At 44.5% G+C, this 25,537-nt stretch overlaps 1 protein-coding gene across 1 annotated transcript in view; it reads left to right on the top strand.

Annotated features, from left to right (window-relative positions):
- ANKDD1A (ankyrin repeat and death domain containing 1A) overlaps positions 1–25,537 on the top strand; it is a 118,832-nt gene that overhangs the window by 66,862 nt on the left and 26,433 nt on the right. The gene's annotated exons all lie outside the window — the stretch shown is intronic.

Consider the following 25,537-nt stretch of genomic DNA (forward strand, 5'->3'; position numbering starts at 1 on the left):
TAGTTGCAACATTCCGTATAGAATCTCAGTTAAGGAAATGGGACTTGTGATTTTTGCAACTACATTGAAAGTGGTTTATATAGTATATACAGGTACTTATTTGTATCTGGGGCAATGGAGAGCTAAGTGATTTGCCCAAAGCCACAGGGAGCTGCAGTGGGAATCAAACCCACTTCCCCAGGATCAAAGTCTACTGCACTAACCACTAGGCTACTCCTCCACTAACAAAATTCCATGTAGAATCTCAAATAATAGCAACATTCCATGTAGAATCTCAAATAATAGCAACATTCCATGTAGAATCTCAAATAGGGAACGGGAAATGAGACTTGATATACTGGGGTTTACATAGTATATACAGGTACATATTTGTACCTGGGGCAATGGAGAGCTAAGTGATTTGCCCAAAGTCACAGGGAGCTGCAGTGGGAATCAAACCCACTTCCCCAGGATCAAAGTCTACTGCACTAACCACTAGGCTACTCCTCCACTAGCAACATTCCATGTAGACGTCCTGCACGTCAAACTCACAGAAACAGAAGCCTGTGCGGCCGCGTTGCTGATCTGCAAGGGCAGACTTCTACATGGAATGTTGCTAGTGGAATAGCAACATTCCATCTAGAATCTCCAATAGTAGCAACATTCCATGTAGAATCTACAAATAGTAGCAACATTCCATGTAGAATCTCCAAATAGTTTCAACATTCCATGTTCCTCTCCCCTCTCCAGTCGGTTCAAAACTCTGCTGCCCGTCTCATCTTCCGCCAGGGTCGCTTTACTCATACTACCCCTCTCCTCAAGACCCTTCACTGGCTCCCTATCCGTTTTCGCATCCTGTTCAAACTTCTTCTACTAACCTATAAATGTATTCACTCTGCTGCTCCCCAGTATCTCTCCACACTCGTCCTTCCCTACACCCCTTCCCGTGCACTCCGCTCCATGGATAAATCCTTCTTATCTGTTCCCTTCTCCACTACTGCCAACTCCAGACTTCGCGCCTTCTGTCTCGCTGCACCCTACGCCTGGAATAAACTTCCTGAGCCCCTACGTCTTGCCCCATCCTTGGCCACCTTTAAATCTAGACTGAAAGCCCACCTCTTTAACATTGCTTTTGACTCGTAACCACTAGCCTCCACCTACCCTTCTCTCTTCCTTCCCGTTCACATTAATTGATTTGATTTGCTTACTTTATTTATTTTTTGTCTATTAGATTGTAAGCTCTTTGAGCAGGGACTGTCTTTCTTCTATGTTTGTGCAGCGCTGCGTATGCCTTGTAGCGCTATAGAAATGCTAAATAGTAGTAGTAGTAGTAGAATCTCAAATAGGGAACGGGAAATAAGACTTGATATACTGGGGTTTACATAGTATATACAGGTACTTATTTGTACCTGGGGCAATGGAGGGTTAAGTGACTTGCCCAGAGTCACAAGGAGTTGATGTGGGAATTGAACCCAGTTCCCCAGGATCAGAGATCGCTGCACTAACCACTAGGCTACTCCTCTGGTGTGGCACATAGCCAACTGTGCCTTGCTACCCCCCCCCCCCCCCCCCCCCCCCCCCCCCGGTGTAGATGATACTTTCTCACTTTTGCTTGCTGCAATTGCATCACTTTGCCGTGGGCTAAGTTGCTTCCTTGTGAGCATTTAAGTGCTGAACCAGAGCTGGTGCTGCTAACCCACAAGGGTGATGGGAAGCTTTCCCTGAGAAATTGAGTGGTTGGTTATGCTAAGTTCAGTCCGGGAACCTGCAGGAAAGTATGACTGGATCACAAAGAAATACCTCACCTCTCTGGATGGCTTCTGTTGTGTGGGAGTGTTTAGAATTGTGCACTGAAGTCCGGGCGGTGGTTTGGCATATTGCCTCTGGTTGGGTACAGTTGTGTGACGTTAGAAACATGGTAAACAACTGTGGCTATATTTAGTATTGGAGCACTTGATCCTCAGTCCACTTGGAATCATAGAAAAAAAAAAAGCTTCCCTTTGTGTTTACTTTGGAATTATTTCACCAATTATTTCAGTCATGTTATCTTCAGGGCTTAATTTGTAGAGAAAGAGAAGCAGAATTAGGGGCTGGGGGGGGGGGGGGGGCCAGGGGCAGGAGCAACAGGAGGAGCGGATTGACTGTGGTTGGCAGATGGGGCTAGTGCTGGGCAGACTTATACGATCTGTGCCGGGGTTGGTGGGTGGGAAGCGGGGATAGTGTTGGGCAGACTTATACGGTCTGTGCCAGAGCTGGTGGTGGGAGGCGGGGCTGGTGGTTGGGAGGCGGGGATAGTTCTGGGCAGACTTATATACGGTCTGTGTCCTGAAAAAGACAGGTACAAATCAAGGTAAGGTATACACATGAGTTTATCTTGTTGGGCAGACTGGGTGGACCGTGCAGGTCTTTTTCTGCCGTCATCTACTATGTTACTATGTTACTGTCCCGTGCTTTATGCTCAGCCCTTCCCCTCCTCTTTCCTGTGGGCTGCTTGGAAGGGGAGGTTTAAGCAGAACCCCTCCCCACCGTCCCTTAGACATTCAGCCCTGGATATCTTATTTAACAAAAAAAGTATTTTGAAATTCAAGAGTGAGGTGATGGAAATTGCTGACCAGGAAAATAGACAGTGCTATACAGGTGAAAGGAGATGCAAGTGATTCTATAGGGGTTGATGGCTTCCAGTCCTTTAAAAAAAGATCCTACACAGTCTTTTCATGTTTTTTTTTTTTTACTTATGGTATGTGTGCTGAGTTTTCAATTTTATTGCAGTATGATTTGGAGGTTACCTTTTATCTATTATTCATTAGGTATCTTAGCACCTTTTTTACTACCCTCACCAGCAATTCCCAGCGCTGCAAACGAGAGGAAGCCCATTCAGTTCCTATGGAATCGCTAGTGCGGTTTAGTAAAAGAAACTCTTAGTTTATATGTTTGCTGTGATTTTATAGTTTCATCATTCAATTAAATTCTGTTACTGATTTATTTATCTTTATTGTAATAGTAAGTGTGTGCCTCTGAAGCATTCCCTTCCGGGCGAAACACGGCTGTGTCGGGCAGTTTTATTTTGGTTTTACAATAAAGTTTCTATTATTCCATTCACCGACCATGTCTGCTTCTACGTACTCTAGCCTTCTGGGACTAGCGGACTGTTTGCCAACCTGTTTGTCCGTCTTTTTGGACATGGCTGTCCCTTCCCCTTCTGTAATCTAAGTAGGATTCCCATCTTTAAACCCCACCTAAAGCTCGCCCAGACTACGCCCCCTTGCCATATGGATTTACTGCAGTTTTAGACGATATATCCTGGCTTTATAAAATTGGGATTTGGACTTCCATACAATATAGACATCTAAATGCCTGTTTTCAGATGTCCAAAACAGGAATAGAGCTTCTGAAATAACCACCATAGTGTTTTTAAAAATGGGATCCACTCTTTTTGTTGGTGGACTTTGTGTGGAGTTCCCCAAGGTTCCCTGTCATCCCCTGTTTTATTTAAAGCGTATGAGCACTCTAGGCAAGTTGTTTAAGATCTGACTGTCAAGTTGTACCATTATGCTAATGATGTGAGAAGAATGGTCGAGGGTCCTTGCAGTTACAATTAATTTCTTCTCCAGAAAAACAGATTAATAACATGAATAAACTTTATTTACCAACAAATTAATCAAAGTAAGTGTAAGCTTTAGAAAATCGTTCAAACCATTACCATTCTCACCGCTGTCTATAACCTCAACCACACACAACATTCATTCATCAAATCACTCTCTGCGTTTCATAAGACTATAAGTACTTCTATGTGATGCCATATAACATAAAGACTCATAATCTTTTAGATGGATCATTTACAAAACTTCAGGCAATTATGATCTCTCTTCATATGCACATAGTTATATTTCTAGATTCACATATTGCTTAAGAGTCTTCCAAATTCAATTGCTTTCACAATATCCAGAACTTTTTCATCTAGTAATCCACTTAAACTCAACGAGCGCCTTATTGTTAATCCATAGAAACAGCAAATTGCCTTTGATCACTGAACCTGTGATTTTCGCATGCTGTTGCTCGCCTTTACATAGTAACATAGTAGATGACGGCAGAAAAAGACCTGCATGGTCCATCCAGTCTGCCCAACAAGATAAACTCATATGTGCTACTTTTTGTGTATACCTTACCTTGATTTGTATCTGTCATTTTCAGAGCACAGACCGTATAAGTCTGCCCAGCACTATCCCCGCCTCCCAACCACCAGTCCCGCCTCCCACCACCGGCTGTGGCATAGACCGTATAAGTCTGCCCAGCACTATCCCTGCCTCCCACCACCGGCTCTGGCACAGACCGTATAAGTCTGCCCAGCACTATCCCTGCCTCCCAACCTCCAGTCCCGCCTCCCACCACCGGCTCTGGCACAGACCGTATAAGTCTGCCCAGCACTATCCCCGCCTCCCAACCACCAGTCCCGCCTCCCACCACCGGCTCTGCCACCTAATCTCAGCTAAGCTTCTGAGGATCCATTTCCTCAGAACAGGATTCCTTTATGTTTATCCCACGCATGTTTGAATTCCGTTACCGTTTTCCTCTCCACCACCTCCCGCGGGAGAGCATTCCAAGCATTCACCACTCTCTCCGTGAAAAAATACTTCCTGACATTTTTCGAGTCTGCCCCCCTTCAATCTCGTATCGTGCCCTCTAGTTCTACCGCCTTCCCATCTCCGGAAAAGGTTCGTTTGCGGATTAATACCTTTCAGATATTTGAACGTCTGTATCATATCACCCCTGTTCCTCCTTTCCTCCAGGGTATACATGTTCAGGTCAGCAAGTCTCTCATACGTCTTGGAACGCAAATCCCGTACCATTCTCGTAGCTTTTCTTTGCACCGCTTCAATTCTTTTTACATCCTTAGCAAGATACGGCCTCCATAACTGAACACAATACTCCAGGTGGGGCCTCACCAACGACTTATACAGGGGCATTAAAACCTCTTTTCCTCTGCTGGTCACTCCCCTCTCTATACAGCCTATGCTTGGAACAACCTTCCTGAACCCTTACGCCAAGCCCCCTCCCTGCCTGTCTTCAAGTCTTTGCTTAAAGCCCACCTCTTCAATGCTGCGTTCGGCACCTAACCCTTACCGTTCAGTGAATCCAGACTGCCCCAATTTGACTGCCCCTATCGGACCGACCGTTCACTTGTCTATTAGATTGTAAGCTCTTTGAGCAGGGACTGTCTATCTTTGTTAAATTGAACAGCACTGCGTTACCCTAGTAGCGCTCTAGAAATGTTAAGTAGTAGTAGTAGTAGTAGCCTAGCAACCTTCTACTTACGGCCACCGCCTTGTCACACTGTTTCGTCGCCTTCAGATCCTCAGATACTTCCAATTGACCATTCTTTTACTTGTTCCCCAATACGGAACTGTATTTCAGTGTCTTCATCAGGAGGAACAAAGTACCATTCAATAAACAAAGGCATACACTTAAGTCTTTTCGCATATATATTTTAACCAAATCACCACACCAAACATCACTACTACTACTACTACTTGACATTTCTAAAGCGCTACTAGGGTTACGCAGCGCTGTACAGTTTAACATAGAAGGACAGTCCCTGCTCAAGGAGCTTACAATCTAAAGGCACATAGAAGTATATATAGTCCTATGTAACGCAAAGAGTGATTTGATGAAGGAATGTTGCAAGTGGTTGAGGTTATAGACTGCGGTGAGAGTGGCAATGGTTTGAATGATTTTTCTAAGGCTTACACTTTGATTAATTTGTTGGTAAATAAAGTTTATTCATTTTATTTGTTTTTCTGGAGAATAAATTAATAATAGCTATATAGTGAACTCCACTTTTAACAATAGTATCCCCCAGTGAAAGGAGTTAAAATTTAATGCCAAGAAGTGCAGAGTGAGACACTCGGGGGGCAGAAACAGAAAAGAGAGATACCGAATAGGAGGGGAGAGATTAGTAAACTCGACTCAGGAGAGAGACCTTGGGGTGTTGGTGTCCGAGGATCTGAAAGTGTAGAGAGGGGTATAACCAGCAGAAGGAGGTGTTGATGCCCCTCTACAAGTCATTGCTGAGGCCCCAATTGGAGTATTGTGTTCAGTTTTGGAGGCTGTATCTGGTTAAAGATGTAAAAAGACTGGAAGTGGTGCAAAGAAAAGCTACAAAAATGTATGGGATTTACGTTGCAAACCGTACGAGGAGAGACTTGCTGACCTGAACGTGTATACCTTGGAAGAAAGGAGAAAGAGGGGTGACATGATACAGACGTTCAAATATTTGAAAGGTATTAATCTGCAAACAAACCTTTTCTTTAGACGGGAAGTTGGTAGAACTAGAGGACATGAATTGAGGTTGAAGGGGGGGGGGGGGGCAGACGCAGACGCAGGAGTAATGTCAGGAAATATGTTTTCACGGAAAGGGTGGTAGATACATGGAATGCACTCCCGCAGGAGGTGGTGGAGATGAAAATGGTAATGGAATTCAGACATGCATGGGATAAAGGGAAATGGTACTTGATATACCGCCTTTCTGTGGTATTTTGCAACTACATTCAAAACGGTTTACATATATTCAGGTACTTATTTTGTACCAGGAGCAATGGAGGATTAAGTGACTTGCCCAAAGTCACAAGGAGCTGCAGTGGGATCGAACCCAGTTCCCCAGGATCAAAGTCCACTACACTAACCACAAGGCTACTCCTCCACTCGCAAAGGAATCCTGTTTAGAAGGAATGGATCCACAGAATCTTAGAAGAGATTTGGTGGCAACACCGATAATTGGGAAGCAAAACCAGTGCTGGGCAGACTTCTACGGTCTGTGCCCTGAGAATGGCAAGGACAAATCAAACTCGGGTATAAAGTATCACATACCATGTAAAATGAGTTAATCTTGTTGGGCAGACTGGATGGACCATAATGTCTTATCTGCCATCAGTTACTATGTTACTCTTTGGGGTTCTACATGGAATGTTGCTACTAATTGGGATTCCGGAATCTTGTAACTCTTTAGGATTCCAGAATCTTCAGAACTTTTAGTACAAGAAGAGTGCTGGGCAGACTTCTACGGTCTGTGCCCTGAGAAAGGCAAGGACAAATCAAACTCGGGTATACATATAAAGTGTCACATACCACGTAAAATGAGTTTATCTTGTTGGGCAGACTGGATGGACCAGTTCAGGTCTTTATCTGCCGTCATCTACTATGTTTACGATGTCTTTATTTTAGTACTAGTTCAGAAGGATGTCACCACAACTGCTTTACTATTAAAATGATTGTATGACTATTATACAGCAATGATCCTTCATGTACCTATTAAAGCTGAATACGCAAACAATTTAAAATTTTATGCTTCAGCAATTGTACTGAATCATTGCCATTTGAGTTGCTGCTCAGCTCTGGGATAACAACACTTCCAGTTGATAAAACATCCAACGTTTTTAGGAGTTTTATTAGATACTTCTGTCTATGGAGCCATAAGTCAAAAGATGTTTAGTACTGTGTTTTTTAAGCTGCGAGAACTTCGAAACATTAGATCGTGGTTTTTTTTTGATGATCATTTCGGACTGCTTATTCAAGTAATGGTTTTGCCGCAAATAAAAATCTAGAGATTTCATCTAGCTTGCAAATTTTACAAAACATGGCTGCTAGGTTGATCATTGGAGCCCAGAAATAGGATGGTGAGTCTTCTGTTGAAGATATATATATATATTTTTGTTACATTTGTACCCCGCGCTTTCCCACTCATGGCAGGCTCAATGCGGCTTACATGGGGCAATGGAGGGTTAAGTGACTTGCCCAGAGTCACAAGGAGCTGCCTGTGCCTGAAGTGGGAATCAAACTCAGTTCCTCAGTTCCCCAGGACCAAAGTCCACCACCCTAACCACTAGGCCACTCCTCCACTGTTGCTACTATTTGAGATTCTACATGGAATGTTGCTATTCTCCACTTGCAACATTCCATGTAGAAGTCGGCCCTTGCAGATCACCAATGTGGCCGCGCAGGCTTCTGCTTCTGTGAGTCTGACGTCCTGCACGTACGTGCAGGACGTCAGACTCACAGAAACAGAAGCCTGCGCAGCCTTCTACATGGAATGTTGCTAGTGGAATAGCCTTCACATATCCAAAGATAAGAACTATGTGAATGTCCACAGCCTACTTGCAGGGAATAAATTTGCCTTAATTATTGCAAAACCCAAACATCCGTGTATCTTGTTTCAATACATGTATAAATTAACTCGTTTTTGGGAACCCTCGGACGATACCACTAAAAGGCAACCTCATAAATTTCTGCCTAGTGGCTCAGCATCTCTTCATAGGGTCTTCCCTCAATTAACTATTAGTGTTGTTTATAATGCTGTGACAAACAAACTCAAAAAGTGCCAAAATTATATACGTGTTATAAATAAAGAACTCATAAAAAACTTATCTTGAGTTCTAGTCCGTGTCTCTCGCTGTTGTAATCCACTTAGGCTTCCCCTAACTTACGCCCGACGCCGCGTGTTTCAAAACTTGCATCAGGGACTCGGGTTAAAAACCGCCTTAGATTCACAACAGTATATGAGCGCAGACATCCGAAAACCATACTGCACTCGAATGTTCTTAGAAGGCGCTATTTGAAGGCTGTAAAATGATGACGCATCATAGTGACGTCTCTGTGAAAGAAGTAAGAGCAAAAATCTGGCGCTAGTTAATACGTTCACTTCAATGCCCTTAACAAAACATTTTTGCAGGAAGAAGAGATAATTATATACTGAAAATATACATATTTCCCAATTCATATGTAAATTCAACTACACATTAATGATAGTGATGTCTTCATATTGTAAAATGAAAAAAGTATAAAACAAAGGAAAAAAGGAAAAAAAGGATATGGATATGTGAAGAGTATTTAAGTCACCAAAGAGTTTCGTGCATGAAGGAGATCTGAAGTGGTTTCAGGCTAGTGGAATAGCAACATTCCATGTAGAATCTCCAACAGTAGCAACATTCCATGTAGAATCTCCAATAGTATCCATTTTATTTTTGTTACATTTGTACCCTGCGCTTTCCCACTCATGGCAGGCTCAATGCGGCTTACATGGGGCAATGGAGGGTTAAGTGACTTGCCCAGAGTCACAAGGAGCTGCCTGTGCCTGAAGTGGGAATCGAACTCAGTTCCTCAGTTCCCCAGGACCAAAAGTCCACCACCCTAACCACTAGGCCACTCCTCCACTGTTTGCTTTCTGAACTCTTTTTCACAATTTTGGCTGTTAAGAGATTCTATTAGGAGTTGCAGTCGTTTGTTGTGGGAATTTCTCTCCCCTAGAAAAGTAAGATTTAAAAGGGTTTTTGATTCATCTTTTAAGTTCCAGGTGACTAAACTTTGGAATGGTTTTCCTCTGGAAATTTGGCTGGCTCCTTCAATTTTAATTTTTTAATGTGTTTTGAAGATGTTTTATTTAAATTTTATCACAGTAATTACGTATATATTTTGTTGGAGCACATTCTTCATTCTTACACTGGAAGTCACCTTGAATACTGTGTGCAATTCTGGACACCGCATCTCAAAAAAGATGTAGTGGAATTAGAAAAGGTACAGAGAAGGGCGATGAAAATGATAAAGGGGATGGGACAACTTCCCTATGAGGAAAGGCTAAAGCGACTGGGGCTCTTCAGCTTGGAGAAAAGGCGGCTGAGGGGAGTTGTAGAGGTCTATAAAATAATGAGTGGAGTTGAACGGGTAGATGTGAAGCGTCTGTTCACGCTTTCCAAAAATACTAGGACTAGGGGGCACGCGATGAAGCTACAAAGTATTAAATTTAAAATGAATCAGAGAAACATTTTCTTCACTCAGTGTGTAATAAAACTCTGGAATTCTTTGCCAGTTAACTTAGCTGGGTTTAAAAAAGGTTTGGATAGCTTCCTAAAAGAAAAGTCCATAAGCCATTATTAAGATGGATTTGGGGAAAATCCACTGCTTATTTCTAGGATAAGCAGCATAAAATGTATTGCACTGTTTTGGGATCTTGCCAGGTACTTGTAACCTGGTTTGGTCACTCTTGGAAACAGGATGCTCAGTCTGTCCCACTATGGCAATACCTATGTACTTATGTAACCTTTATGGAGGGGGGGTAGCTAATAAGTGCGGTGAATGGAATGGCTTGGATAAATTGCAGCATAGAGGACTGCGGGGATCCTTGGGGGTCTCCACACGAAGGTTGCCAGCAGCATATTTTACTATGTAAATCCATTCTGTAGAAATCACAAATACATTCTTACAGTAAAAGTAGAGGAGTATGGTAGCCGTGTTAGTCCACTCTTAAGGTTATCAATAGAAATCAAACAAAATAAAACATGGAAAAGAAAATAAGATGATACCTTTTTTATTGGACATAACTTAATACATTTCTTGATTAGCTTTCGAAGGTTGCCCTTCTTCCTCAGATCGGAAAGCTAATCAAGAAATGTATTAAGTTATGTCCAATAAAAAAGGTATCATCTTATTTTCTTTTCCATGTTTTATTTTGTTTGATTTCTATTGATAACCTTAAGAGTAGACTAACACGGCTACCACACTCCTCTACTTAAGATGGAAGATGCCGCATGAAAAAGCAAATGAACAAACTTTTGGAAAAAAAACAAAAGTGAACAGTCATCTTTACTTTCTGACAATCTGCATGACGAAGAAGGGCAACCTTTGAAAGCTAATCAAGAAATGTATTAAGTTATGTCCAATAAAATAGGTATCATCTTATTTTCTTTTCCATGTTTTATTTTGTTTGATTTCTATTGATTACAGTAAAAGAAAATTTGATTATTTCCGTAAAAGGTGGAAAAGCAAACAGCCTGTGTCTGTGACGATCGGTAAGAGCTACTGGCTGCATTAGGGCCCGCGCCACTGCTTTCTGGAGGCAGCGTTGGTCTGTGGCCTCCGGTTGAGGATCAAAGCTGCATTGACTGACTGACTGGCTGGCTTTGTGTGAATTTGAAAAAGAAATACAAGAGAGTGGAAAAAGCCCCAGGCGTTGAATGAAGGCTTGTAGCTCCTTTGTAGGCCAAGGGTAAGAGTAATACATTTGATGTGCTTAGGGTTACCATATGTCCTCTTTTTGAGGACATGTCCGGACAAACGGGCGGGTTTTGCCAGCCTGCCCGTTTGTCCAGAAATCCAGACAAACGGGCAGATTGCTAGCCTCCCCTCCCCTTACTTACTATTGCCCTGGTGGTCTAGTGACCTCACCTCTTCCGCCTTCGGGGCAGGAAAGAGCCTCCTCTTTCTTGCCCGGAGCGCTGCCCTGCATGCATCCTTCCTGTTCCTGATCTTGGCGTCGATTCAAAATGGCCGCCGAGAGTTGACGTGACCTTGCGAGACTTCAACTCTTGGCGGCTATTTTGAATTGGCGCCGAGATCAGGAACAGGAAGGATGCATGCAGGGCAGGAAAGAGGGGGCTCTTTCCTGCCCCGAAGAGGTCACTAGACCAGGGCAGTAGTAAGGAAAGGGGAGAGGGGTGACGGGGAGAGAGAGTGATGGGGTGTGTGACAGGGGGGAGGGGAAGGAGTGGAGGAGTGGCCTAGTGGTTAGGGTGGTGGACTTTGGTCCTGAGGAACTGAGTTCGATTCCAACTTCAGGCACAGGCAGCACCTTGTGACTCTGGGCAAGTCACTTAACCCTCCATTGCCCCATGTAAGCCGCATTGAGCCTGCCATGAGTGGGAAAGCGCAGGGTACAAATGTAACAAAAATAAAAAAAATAAAATGTGATGGGGCGGAGCGAGGGCGTGAAAGGGGGCATAGTAAAAATTTTTTAGATACATTAAAAGCAGGAAACCGGCCAAAGAGTCGGTTGGGCCGCTGGACGAAAATGGTGTTAAAGGGGCGATCAAGGAGGACAAAGCCGTAGCGGAGAAATTAAATGAATTCTTTGCTTCGGTCTTCACCGAGGAGGATTTGGGGGGGGACACCAGTGCCGGAAAGAATATTTGAAGCGGGGGAGTCGGAGAAACTAAACAAATTCTCTGTAACCTTGGAGGATGTAATGGGTCAGTTCAGCAAGCTGAAGAGTAGTAAATCACCGGGACCTGATGGTATTCATCCCAGAGTATTAATAGAACTAAAAAATGAACTTGCGGAGCTACTGTTAGAAATATGCAATCTGTCCCTAAAATCGAGTGTAGTACCGGAAGACTGGAGGGTAGCCAATGTTACTCCGATTTTTAAGAAGGGTTCCAGAGGAGATCCGGGAAATTATAGACCGGTGAGTCTGACGTCGGTGCCGGGCAAGATGGTGGAGGCTATTATTAAGAATAAAATTGCAGAGCATATACAAAAACATGGACTGATGAGACAAAGTCAGCACGGATTTAGTGAAGGGAAGTCTTGCCTCACCAATCTAATGCATTTTTTTGAGGGGGTAAGCAAACATGTGGACAATGGGGAGCCGGTTGATATTGTATATCTGGATTTTCAGAAGGCGTTTGACAAAGTGCCGCACGAAAGACTCCTGAAGAAATTGCAGAGCCATGGAATCGGAGGTAGGGTATTATTATGGATTAAGAACTGGTTGAAAGATAGGAAGCAGAGAGTAGGATTGCGTGGCCAGTATTCTCAGTGGAGGAGGGTAGTTAGTGGGGTCCCGCAGGGGTCTGTGCTGGGTCCGTTGCTTTTTAATGTATTTATAAATGACCTAGAGATGGGAATAACTAGTGAGGTAATTAAATTCGCCGATGACACAAAATTATTCAGGGTCGTCAAGTCGCAGGAGGAATGTGAACGATTACAGGAGGACCTTGCGAGACTGGGAGAATGGGCGTGCAAGTGGCAGATGAAGTTCAATGTTGACAAGTGCAAAGTGATGCATGTGGGTAAGAGGAACCCGAATTATAGCTACGTCTTGCAAGGTTCCGCGTTAGGAGTTACGGATCAAGAAAGGGATCTGGGTGTCGTCATCGATGATACGCTGAAACCTTCTGCTCAGTGTGCTGCTGCGGCTAGGAAAGCGAATAGAATGTTGGGTGTTATTAGGAAGGGTATGCAGTCCAGGTGTGCGGATGTTATAATGCCGTTGTATCGCTCCATGGTGCGACCGCACCTGGAGTATTGTGTTCAGTACTGGTCTCCGTATCTCAAAAAAGATATAGTAGAATTGGAAAAGGTACAGCGAAGGGCGACGAAAATGATAGTGGGGATGGGACGACTTTCCTATGAAGAGAGGCTGAGAAGGCTAGGGCTTTTCAGCTTGGAGAAGAGACGGCTGAGGGGAGATATGATAGAAGTGTATAAAATAATGAGTGGAATGGATCGGGTGGATGTGAAGCGACTGTTCACGCTATCCAAAAATACTAGGACTAGAGGGCATGAGTTGAAGCTACAGTGTGGTAAATTTTAAAACGAATCGGAGAAAATTTTTCTTCACCCAACGTGTAATTAGACTCTGGAATTCGTTGCCGGAGAACGTGGTACGGGCGGTTAGCTTGACGGAGTTTAAAAAGGGGTTAGATAGATTCCTAAAGGACAAGTCCATAGACCGCTATTAAATGGACTTGGAAAAATTCCGCATTTTTAGGTATAACTTGTCTGGAATGTTTTTACGTTTGGGGAGCGTGCCAGGTGCCCTTGACCTGGATTGGCCACTGTCGGTGACAGGATGCTGGGCTAGATGGACCTTTGGTCTTTCCCAGTATGGCACTACTTATGTACTTATGTACTTATGTGGGGTGTGTAGTGGGGGCGGGGGCATGTGTCCTCCTTTTGGGGGGGGGGGGGGGGCCCAAATATGGTAACCCTAGATGTGCTACATCTCTGTAGTACAACTAAAGTAGGTTATGTATTATATACAAGTACTTTCTTTGTCCCTAGTGGGCTCACACAGTCTAAATGTTTGTAGGAGGGTTAAATGACTTAGCAAACAGAATGTGGTTCTAGTGGAGCTGGAAGGGAAAGAAAGAGGTGGAAACTGGTAGGCTAAAAAAAAAAAAAATTGCCTACAACCTGTGTAATCTTTATTTTCATTTTGGCTTCCTAAACCAGAGCTACCCGTAGCTTCTGGATACAGGGCATGTTTTGATGTCCAAAAATTGGAAATTAACCGAACTTTAGGCAAAGACCAGAGGACAGATAGTGATAAGGCAGGAGGACTGTGAATCTGAGTCATAGATTGGAGCAGTTTTTGCTTCAACTCATTGCTTGAATTTTTTTTCAGTGTGTGTGTGGTATCTGAATGTTTTTGTTTCGTGTGAAAGCAGAGGTCAAATGATTTGTATTTTAGCTCCACAGTGTGTTTTTCTCATGGAAAGACCACCCACCAAACAAACAGGGGCCTTGAAAGAGATCAGACACATGTGATTTGTGCTTGCTTCCTATAGTCCCGCTGCTTCAAGAGCTGTGAAAAGGAAGTCTGTTACTTTACCTTACAAGGTCACGGTGGATCTAGTGAGGCTGCTAAGGGAAATTGTAAGATAGACAGCAGTGTGTGCTATGAAGCCAGTACACAGAAGTGAGTTTGAATAGAGTGGTGATGTTCCCTCTTACTTACATCACACCTTCCATTTGTATTTTAAGATGTTGCGTTCCAGTACAGTAGGTATTTTCATGTCCCCAGAAGTCTTAAAACCTGAGGCAGTTTGGGGGGTGGGAACATAGTAACGAAGTAAATGACGGCAGATAAAAACCTGAACGGTCCATCCAGTCTGTCCAACAAGATAAATTTATTTTACATGGTATGTGATACTTTATATGTATACATGAGTTTGATTTGTCCTTGCCTTTCTCAGGGCACAGACCGTAGAAGTCTGCCCAGCACTGTTCCTGTACTAAATGTTCTGAAGATTCTGGAACCCTAAAGAGTTACAACATTCCGGAATCCCAATTAGTAGCAACATTCCATGTAGATCCCCAAAGAGTAACATGGTAACATATAGTAACATAGTAAATGACGGCAGATAAAGACCTTACAGTTCATCCAGTCTGCCCAACAAGATAAACTCATTTTACATGGTATGTGATACTTTATATGTATACCCGAGTTTGATTTGTCCTTGCCTTTCTCAGGGCACAGACCGTAGAAGTCTACCCAGCACTGTTCCTGTACTAAATGTTCTGAAGATTCTGGAATCCTAAAGAGTTACAAGATTCCGGAATCACTGTTAGTAGCAACATTCCATGTAGAACCCCAATGAGTAACCGAGTAACCTAGTAAAATAAATGACAACAGATAAAGACCTGTACGGTCCATCCAGTCTGCCCAACAAGATAAACTCATTTTACATGGTATGTGATACTTTATATGTATACCTGAGTTTGATTTGTCATTGACATTCTCAGGGCACAGACCGTAGAAGTCTGCCCAGCACTCTTCTTGTACTAAGTTCTGAAGCTAATGTCGAAGCCCCTTAAAATTTACACTCCAGCCCATCCCTATCTATTCAGTCATGATCAGGGCGTAGACTGTAGAAGTCTGCCCAGCTCCCGTTTTGTTTCCCAATTACCAGCATCACCACCCAATCTCCGCTAAGATTCCATGGAACCATTCCTTCTAAACGGGATTCCTTTGTGTTTATCCTATGCATGCAGAGCAGGTGGGGGGAAGAGGGGTTGGTGGTTGGGAGGCGAGGATAGGGGAGGGCAGACTTTTATACGGTCTGTGCCACAGCCGGTGATGGAAGGCGGGACAGGTGGTTGGGAGGCAGGAAAAACTGCTGGTCAGACTTATACGGTCTGTGCCCTGAGAAAGACAGGTACAAATCAAGGTAAGGTATACACATGAGTTTATCTTGGGCAGACTGGATGGACCGTGCAGGTCTTTTTCTGCCGTCATCTACTATGTTACTATGTTTGAATTCCATTCCTGTTTTCATCTCCACCACCTCCCGTGGGAGCGTGAAGTGGCTTGCTCAAGATCACACGGATTATTAGCTGGATTTGAATCTTGGTTTGTAGCCTATATCCCATTTAAACATGATCTAAATGAAATCACCAACAAGATCAACCAAAGCCTCCAAATCACGCACTCCTGGGCGGATGCATTCCAATTAAAACTGAATGCAGAAAAAGCACAATGTCTTGTACTCACCTTACAGCATAATACAAGCAATTTCACCACTATAACCACTCCAAACTTTTCTCTTCCTGTCTCAAAACAATCTGAAAATTCTCGGAGTCACCATTGATCGAAACCTCACACTTGAAACCCACGTGAAGAATACTATGAAAAAGATGTTCCACTCCATGTGGAAACTCAAAAGAGTAAAACTTTTCTTCCCGAGATACATCTTCCGTACCCTGGTACAGTCAATGGTAGTGAGTCACCTGGACTACTGCAACGCACTGTACGCTGGATGCAAAGAACAGACCATCAAGAAACTCCAAACAGCCCAAAACACCGCCGCCAGACTCGTATTCGGAAAACCAAAATATGAAAGTGCAAAACCCTAAAGAAAGAAACGCTCCCACTTAAGGAACGGACCACGTTCAAGATTTGCACGACCTACATGCTAAACCTCGTGGACCTGCCTCCCAGAAATGCCAAAAGATCGTCCCGAAAATTTCTTAATCTACACTTCCCCAGCTGTAAAGGACTAAAATACAAACTTATACACGCGACCTCCTTCTCCTACATGAGTACGCACTACCAGCTGACCTGAAAACAATCGATGAAATATCCAACTTTCGTAAATCCCTGAAAACGTACCTCTTCAATAAGGCCTACAAAGAGGACCCATAGCTTAACTATACCGCCACACCAATCCACCCCATCCGAAAGTAATCTTTCTATATCTATTTTCTTAGTACTTCTTTTCATCCTTAATCTCTTTGCATCACCAATTGTATGGTATGGAAAACAGGTGTGAGGATGTTATAATGCCGTTGTATCGCTCCATGGTGCGACCGCACCTTGAGTATTGTGTTCAATTCTGGTCACCGCATCTCAAGAAAGATATAGTAGAATTGGAAAAGGTGCAGCGAAGGGCAACTAAAATGATAGTGGGGATGGGACGACTTCCCTATGAAGAAAGACTAAGGAGGCTAGGGCTATACAGCTTGGAGAAGAGACGGCTGAGGGGAGACATGATAGAGGTATATAAAATAATGAGTGGAGTGGAACAGGTGGATGTGAAGCGTCTGTTCACGCTTTCCAAAAATACTAGGACTAGGGGGCATGCGATTAAACTACAGTGTAGTAAATTTAAAACAAACCGGAGAAAATTTTTCTTCACCCAACGTGTAATTAAACTCTGGAATTCATTGCCGGAAAATGTGGTGAAGGCGGTTAGCTTAGCAGAGTTTAAAAAGGGGTTGGACAGTTTCCTAAAGGACAAGTCCATAAACCGCTACTAAACGGACTTGGAAAAATCCAAAATCCCAGGAATAACATGTATAGAATGTTTGTACGTTTGGGAAGCTTGCCAGGTGCCCTTGGCCTGGATTGGCCGCTGTCGTGGACAAGATGCTGGGCTCGATGGACCCTTGGTCTTTTCCCAGTATGGCATTACTTATGTACTTATGTACTTATCTGACACCCTGGAATGGCAATGCCATAACAGACCTCTGTAAGCCACATTGAGCCTGCAAATAGGTGGGAAAATGTGGGATACAAATGCAATAAATAAAATAAAAAATACTTTCCTAACCACTAGGCCATTCATAGTAGTTTATATTCCTTGAGCACGGGGTGGGCCCTGGGATATGGGTCTCGTGCCTCGGTTCCTATTTTACAGGGCCTTCTCAAGAAAAGGGTGTGAATTGGGGTGACTGTCCCAGGCTCAGTTCTTTTGATGGTAAGTGCTGCTGTTCTCTTCCCCTTCCTGTTGAAGTTTGGACTGTACCGGGCCCCCTATAGTCTCTTGTTGTGCCAGCAGGGCTTAGACCAGGTTAAAAGTGGCAGAGGAGAGGCGGCAGTAGTACAGCTAGAAACAGATTTCAGACAGGCCTACAGAAAAAGTGGGTGGACATGAAATTCAATTCAGTTCTTGGGTACCGCTAATATCCCCTTTCCAGGGTTCAGTGCGGTTTACATTCTAGGCGAGACAAATGTCCTTTCTTTCCTTCAACCCTCTCCCTCCCCCTCAGATGCAGGAAAAAAGTGTGTTGCTCTTTCTGCTGGGGGAGGGAGAAGTGGAAGGGAAAGAGAAAAGGGGAAATGGTGAGGACAATCGGGTTGAATTTATTTTTGGGGGGTTTAGCACACTGTTTTATTGGTAGCTCAAGGTGAGTTACGTTCAAGTTAGGGTTACCATATGTCTGGATTTACCCGGACATGTCCTCTTTTTGAGGACATGTCCGGGCAACCGGGCGGGTTTTGCCAATCTGCCCGTTTGTCCGGATTGCTAGTTTCCCGTCCCCTTAGTTACTACTTCCTTGGTGGTCTAGTGACCTCTTCCGCCTTCGGGGCAGGAAAGAGCCCCCTCTTTCCTGCCCGGAGCGCTGCCCTGCATGCATCCTTCCTGTTCGTGATTTCGGCGCCGATTCCAAATGGTCGCCGAGAGTTGAAGTGACCTTGCGAGACTTCAACTCTCGGCGCCGAGATCACGAACAGGAAGGATGCATGCAGGGCAGCGCTTCGGGGCAGGAAAGAGGGGGCTCTTTCCTGTCCCAAAGAGGTCACTAGACCACCAGGACAGTAGTGGGGGAGGGGGAGTGACGGGGCGTGTGACAGGGGGGAGGGGAAAATGTGAAAGGGGGTGGGGCGTGAAAGGGGCTTGGTGTGAAAGGGGGCGGGGCATGTGTCCTTTTTGGGGGACAAAATATGGTAACCCTAGTTCAGGTACAGTAGGTATCTTCCTATTCCAAGAGGACTTACAGTATCAGCTTGTGCCATTGGTAATGGGAGATTGTGGCTATTGTGACAAAAGGCAGAATAGATGTACTTACCTGGATTTTGCTCTCCTGGAACCCAGAAAACCTTGGGAAGGCTTTTCTGGGATTGTGTGGAGGTCCCTGCGCTAGTGTAACTTTTTTTTTTTTTTTTTGGCTCTTCAGTCTTCATCATCTTGTCTTGCTCAGTATCACAAGGAGCATCAGTGGGATTTGAACCGTGGCTTTCCCAGTTCATCCTCTTCTTAACTGCTATCTTGCTGCTCCATTCTGTGCCTCTATCCCAGCTTATGACTTTACTGACTGGATACTGCATGTATAATAATAATAATAAAAAAAAAATATATATATATATCTGTCTAACCTCATATTCATAAACCCCCACACCCAGCAACACAACATAATCAATGATCGTACTGGACAATTTACTACATTGAGCCTGCAAATAGGTGGGAAAATGTGGGATACAAATGCTGCAAATAAATAAATAAATAAATAAATCCTCCTTCCCCTCGACCCCTAACCTCTGATTCACTTCTACCTCTTTTGACCACAACACAATCTTGTATTTATTATTAACCGAAATGGCAAACGCCATTATGGTACTTTGTAAGCCACATTGAGCCTGCAAACTGGTGAGAAAATGTGGGATATAAATGTAATAAATAAATAAATAAATTGTCTGAATGTTTCTGTAGTCAGTCTGAATTTGGGACAGTTGAAATAATGTCTCAAGTGCACAAATAATGGAATAGTTTCTGCACATCCTTCTCCTCCTCCTCCCGTCCCCACCCTTGCTTGTCTCTTTCCCCATCCATATGGCCATCAGTCACGGGGGGGGGGGGGGGGGGGAGTGCTACGATAGAGTTGGAGTGACTTTCCACTGGAGAAGGGGTGTCTGTTTTAGTACACAGGTCCGGGAGGACCAAGATAAACTGTTGGTTTGTGCATAGAAGCCAACTTTCACATTCTATTTATTTTCTCATTTATACCCCACATTTTCCCAACTGTGTTAGGCTCAATGTGGCTTACAGTGCACCGCAGAGGCTGACGCCAATGCAGTAAAATTAAGCTAATACAACATAAAACCTAAATAATGGGGAGGATGGGGAAGGGACGGAAGGAACAGGGAAACCAGGGGAGAGGAGGGAAGGGTGGATGTGTCCAAAATTGTCATTACATTACATAGTAACATAGTAACATAGTAGATGATGGCAGAAAAAGACCTGCACGGTCCATCCAGTCTGCCCAAGAAGATAAATTCATATGTGCTACTTTTTTATTTGTACTTTTCAGTGCACAGACCGTATAAGTCTGGCCAGCCCTATCCCCGCCTCCCAACCACCAACCCCCGCCTCCCAACCACCAGCTCTGGCACAGACCGTATAAGTCTGCCCAGCACTATCCCTGCCTCCCACCACCGGCTCTGGCACAGACCGTATAAGTCTGCCCAGCACTATCCCCGCCGCCCAACCACCAGCCCCGGCACAGACCGTATAAGTCTGCCCAGCACTATCCCCGCCTCCCAACCACCAGTGTATCAAGCAGTGGAGACACATGGGGGGTAGACTTTTCCAAATAACATGGTCTTAAGTGATTTCCTGAAATTTAGATGGTTGTGGATGGTTTTTATAGTTTTTGGCAAAGAATTCCATAGTTGTGAGCTGATGAAGGAGAAGGATGAAGCATACGTGAATTATTTTGTATTTAAGCCCGTTGCAGTTTGGGTAATGAAGGTTTAGATAGGAACGGGATAGTCTTGGATTGGGGGTGCTTGAACCCATTACAAATACCCATACTTAAGACAAAGTGGGGGTATTTACTCAGTATTGGGGGTGTTCAGGCACTCACAGAATTGGTGCTGTGGCTTCACTTCACCTCCAAAGTAATTTGACTGGAAATTTAACCAAGTACATTGCTGAATTCACATTGGAATGTTATGAGAGTTCTTCAATTCTTTTTCCTAACTATAGTCATTTTGCCTTTGGCTCCTTTTGGCCATATTAAAGGGATCAGTAATTTTTCTTCTCAAGAAACTGCGAGTTTGGAGGCCTGATTCTGTGAGGCTCACTTTAGCGTGTAGATGCTGCTGGGGTGCTGTAAAACCCTTAACCAACCTAAAATAAAGAAGGTGGTGGTGGGTTAAAGACTTAATTACAGGAAATACTTTAGGCCAAAAGAGGAGAGAAAGGGTTCACTTTTGTGTCAAAATTATGTAGGGACAAATGGCAAATTTGCCTATAATCTCCATTATTCTTCCATAAGTAATGCCACACTGGGAAAAGACCAAGGGTCCATCGAGCCCAGCATCCTGTCCACAACAGCGGCCAATCCAGGCCAAGGGCACCTGGCAAGCTTCCCAAACGTACAAACATTCTATACAATCAAGCCATTGTGACATCACTAATGAGGTTGGCTCTTATTGGTGGAATGAGCCACTATGACATCACAATAGGTTAAATCACTGCTCTATGTAATAAAAGTGAGACAAGTAGAGGACATAAGTACATAAGTAATGCCACACTGGGAAAAGACCAAGGGTCCATCGAGCCCAGCATCCTGTCCACAACAGCGGCCAATCCAGGCCAAGGGCACCTGGCGAGCTTCCCAAACGTACAAACATTCTATACAATCAAGCCATTGTGACATCACTAATGAGGTTGGCTCTTATTGGTGGAATGAACCACTATGACATCACAATAAGTTAAATCACTGCTCTATGTAATAAAAGTGAGCCAAGTAGAGGGCATAAGTACATAAGTAATGCTACACTGGGAAAAGACCAAGGGTCCATCGAGCCCAGCATCCTGTCCATGACAGCGGCCAATCCAGGCCAAGGGCACCTGGCGAGCTTCCCAAATATACAAACGTTCTATACATGTTATTCCTGGAATTGTTAACAAGTTACATTACTTTACACCCCTATGTCATCACTACAATTGATACCCCATAGAGAATCATCTTGGTTAACGAGTCTCTGGCGCCATCTATTGGATGCAAGTTCACAAAGCAGGAAAAGTTACAGAAACTCTTGAGTCTTTCTATAACTTTAAGCAGTCCAACCTACCCTACACAAATTCCCCTTCTCCCAGCTGATCTCATAGCACAGCAGAACCAGTGTTGTCCTCCTTTAATTCCTCTTTAGCTGATTTATAATTTAGAAGGGGCTTCATGTGGGAGATGACAGGAATGAACCTCGCTCATAAGCCAGGGTATATGGGAGATTTTCTCAGTTTCTTGCAATTACTGTTGGTGCTCATTTCGGCGCTTGCGTTGTCCAAAGAGCTGCCTCCTGGAGTTCACGTTCAGGGGCGTTTTCGAAAGAGAAGGGCGCCCATCTTCCGACACAAATCGGGAGATGGGCGTCCTTCTCTCAGGGTCGCCCAAATCGGCATAATCGAAAGCCGATTTTGGGCGCCCTCAACTGCAGTCCGTCGTGGGGACGACCAAAGTTCACGGGGGCGTGTTGGAGGCATAGCGAAGGCGGGACTGAGGCGTGCTTAAGAGATGGACGTCCTCAGCCGATAATGGAAAAAAGAAGGGCGTCCATGACGAGCATTTGGTCGATTTTAACTTGGTCACTTTTTTTTCATGACCAAGCCTCAAAAAGGGTGTCCAAACTGACCAGATGACCACTGGAGGGAATCGGGGATGACCTCCCCCTACTCCCCCAGTGGTCACCAACCCCCTCCCACCCTAAAAAAAATTTAATTTTTTTTGCCAGCCTCTATGCCAGCCTCAAATGTCATACCCAGCTCCATGACAGCAGTATGCAGGTCCCTGGAGCAGTTTTAGTGGGTGCAGTGCACTTCAGGCAAGCGGACCGAGGCCCATCCCCCCCTTACCTGTTACACTTGTGCTGCTAAATTTGAGCCCTTCAAAACCCAGCCGAAACCCACTGTACCCACATGTAGGTGCCCCCCTTCACCCCTAAGGGCTATGGTAGTGGTGTACAGTTGTAGGGAGTGGGTTTTGGAGGGCTTAGCACCAAAGGTAAGGGAGCTATGCACCTGGGAGCAATTTGTGAAGTCCACTGCAGTGCTCCCTAGGGTGCCCAGTTGGTGTCCTGGCATGTGAGGGGGACCAGTGCCTTACGAATGCTGGCTTCTCCCACGACCAAATGCCTTGGATTTGGTCGTTTTTGAGATGGGCGTCCTCGGTTTCCATTGTGGCCGAAAACCGGGGTCAACCATCTCAACATTTAGGTCAACCATCTCTAAGGTCGACCTAAATGTTGAGATTTGGGCGTCCCCGACCGTATTATCGAAACGAAAGATGGACGCCCATCTTGTTTCGATAATAGTTGTTTCCCCGCCCCTTCACGGGGCCATCCTGTGGGGACGCCCTCAGGAAAACTTGGGCGCCCCGTTCGATTATGCCCCTCATTGTGTAATATATACAGGCAGAATATCAAGATGTGGTTGGAAATTCTTGGGCTAGTGGTATGCAATACAGCCGGGGCAATCTCTGCACCCTCTGCCACTTTTGGGGCTTTCTTTGTCAGTAGCAGCAGTGGTGTTTGTACCAGCATCATGCTCCTAGGGCTGGCCCATGATTCTGCAAAATATAGGCAGTAATGTTTCACCTGATTTCAGAGGCCAGCGCCTGTGTCATCCTGTGCTATTTCTCTACTCAGTGGAGAAAGATTTATGGCATAGAGAATTCAAAGACCCCCAAGCATTTCACAAGTGAGTGTACCCTGACTTGAACATGTATACCTTGGACGAAAGGAGAAACAGGAGTGGCACGATACAGACATTCAAATATTTGAAAGGTATTAATCTGCAAATGAACCTTTTTCGGAGATGGGAAGGAGGTAGAACTAGAGGACATGAATTGAGGTTGAAGGGGGGGCAGACTTAGGAGTAATGTCAGGAAGTATTTTTTTCACGGAGAGGGTGGTGGATACGTGAAATGCCCTCCCGCGGGAGGTGGTGGAGATGAAAATGGTAATGGAATTCAAACATGCGTGGGATAAACACAAAGGAATCCTGTTTAGAAGGAATGGATCCATGGAATCTTAGCGGAGATTGGGTGGCGACGCCAGTAATTGGGAAGCAAAACCGGTGCTGGGCAGACTTCTACAGTCTACGCCCTGATCATGACTAAATAGATAGGGATGGGCTGGAGTGTAAATTAAAAGGGCTTTGACGTTAGCTCCAGAACTTAGTACAAGAACAGTACTGGGCAGAATTCTACGGTCTGTGCCCTGAGAAAGGCAAGGACAAATCAAACTCTGGTATAAAGTATCACATACCATGTAAAATGAGTTTATCTTGTTGGGCAGATTGGATGGACCGTACAGGTCTTTATCTGCTATCAGTTACTATGTCACCCCAGCTACTTTGCAGTTTGAGGTCACAGTGATGTGATTGCCTCTCTTTTTAGTTCTGAGGTACTTATTTTGCATCTGCAGATGGGCCTGTCAATCTAGACTGCCCCAGCTTGACATTTCGTTCTTTAGATTGTAAGCTCCTTTGAGCAGGGACCGTCCTTCTTCGTTATTATGTACAGCGCTACGTAACACTAGTAGCGCTCTATAAATGTCAAGTAGTAGTAGTAGGAGTCAGCAGCACCCATTTGATTAGTGCTAATGCAGAGCCATAAAGTGAACTGGAGCAGGGTCCTCTTTGGCTCAAGAATTTGGTGCCAAAATAAAAGCTATGCCTAAATCAAAGTGTGTTTGCTGCATGCACACTGTGCTGCTCTCTTGGTGTGCTCAGTTTATCCCTCTGTTTTGAACATGGTTATACATGTTAATATAGTTGTAAGAAGTGAGGGCCAGATGCACTGAAAACTTAATGAGCCATTAACGTGGGTTTTAAACTGGTTCTATCTAGCCAGTTTAATGTGCAAGTAGTAAACCAGGACATGCACAAAAGGGCATTTTCCTGTCACGGTAGCAGCTAACGAAAACGGAATGCAGATGAGCAAATTAGTGTTATAATGTGTATAAATTGTATTGCAATGAGACGCACTACCGTTTTCCGATTGCCTAACCATGGAAAATCTAACGGGAGGTCTGTACTTCTCGTTGTGGCTGCTCAAGATTTATTTGCCTCTAAAAACTTCTATAAATTAAAAAAAAAAAATTGGAAAAAAACATCCAAGTGCTTGTCAGGGACGTCCTTTATGGACGTCCTTCACTGCCTAGCCACGTCCAAGTGCTCATCAGGGCTGTCCTTCTAAAGTGCCTAACATGGACATCCTTCACAAAACCAAAAAAAAAAAAAGGACATCCCTGACGAGCACTTGGACGTTTTTCCCCCAGATTTTTTTGTGATGGGGGGTCCTTCTAGTGCTGAGGACGTCCAAATCAAAAAAACTATTTGGACGTCTCTTTCAATTATGCCCCTCCGCCAGGTCTCTCTCAGCCAATCACAGCGCGTTTAGCTGACACCAGTGACAGCTAAACGCGTTGTGATTGGCTGAGAGAGACCTGGAGGAGGGGCATCGGACATGCTGCTAACATGCCAGGGCAGACAGAAAGGAGCAAGGGAGCCGGAGCAGAAGCCGCCGATAGCTGCCAGCAGCATCTGGAGCCTCGTAGCCCTTTCATCTCCCCCCCCCCCCCCCCCCCCCGATTATGGGGACGACTTTTTTCTTTCAGTGAAGGATGTCCATAAAGTACGTCCTTGGCATGCGCAGAGCAGCCAGCATAACGCTTGGCTGCTCTGTGCATGTTCAGCTGTCCGACTGGCTTGGAAGGAAATCCCATGCAAATGAGCTAGCAGCGACCAGCACATTTGCATGCGATTTCCTTGATGCCTTCCCATTG

The sequence above is a fragment of the Microcaecilia unicolor genome, chromosome 1 (assembly GCF_901765095.1).
Source record: "Microcaecilia unicolor chromosome 1, aMicUni1.1, whole genome shotgun sequence".
NCBI lineage: Eukaryota > Metazoa > Chordata > Amphibia > Gymnophiona > Siphonopidae > Microcaecilia > Microcaecilia unicolor.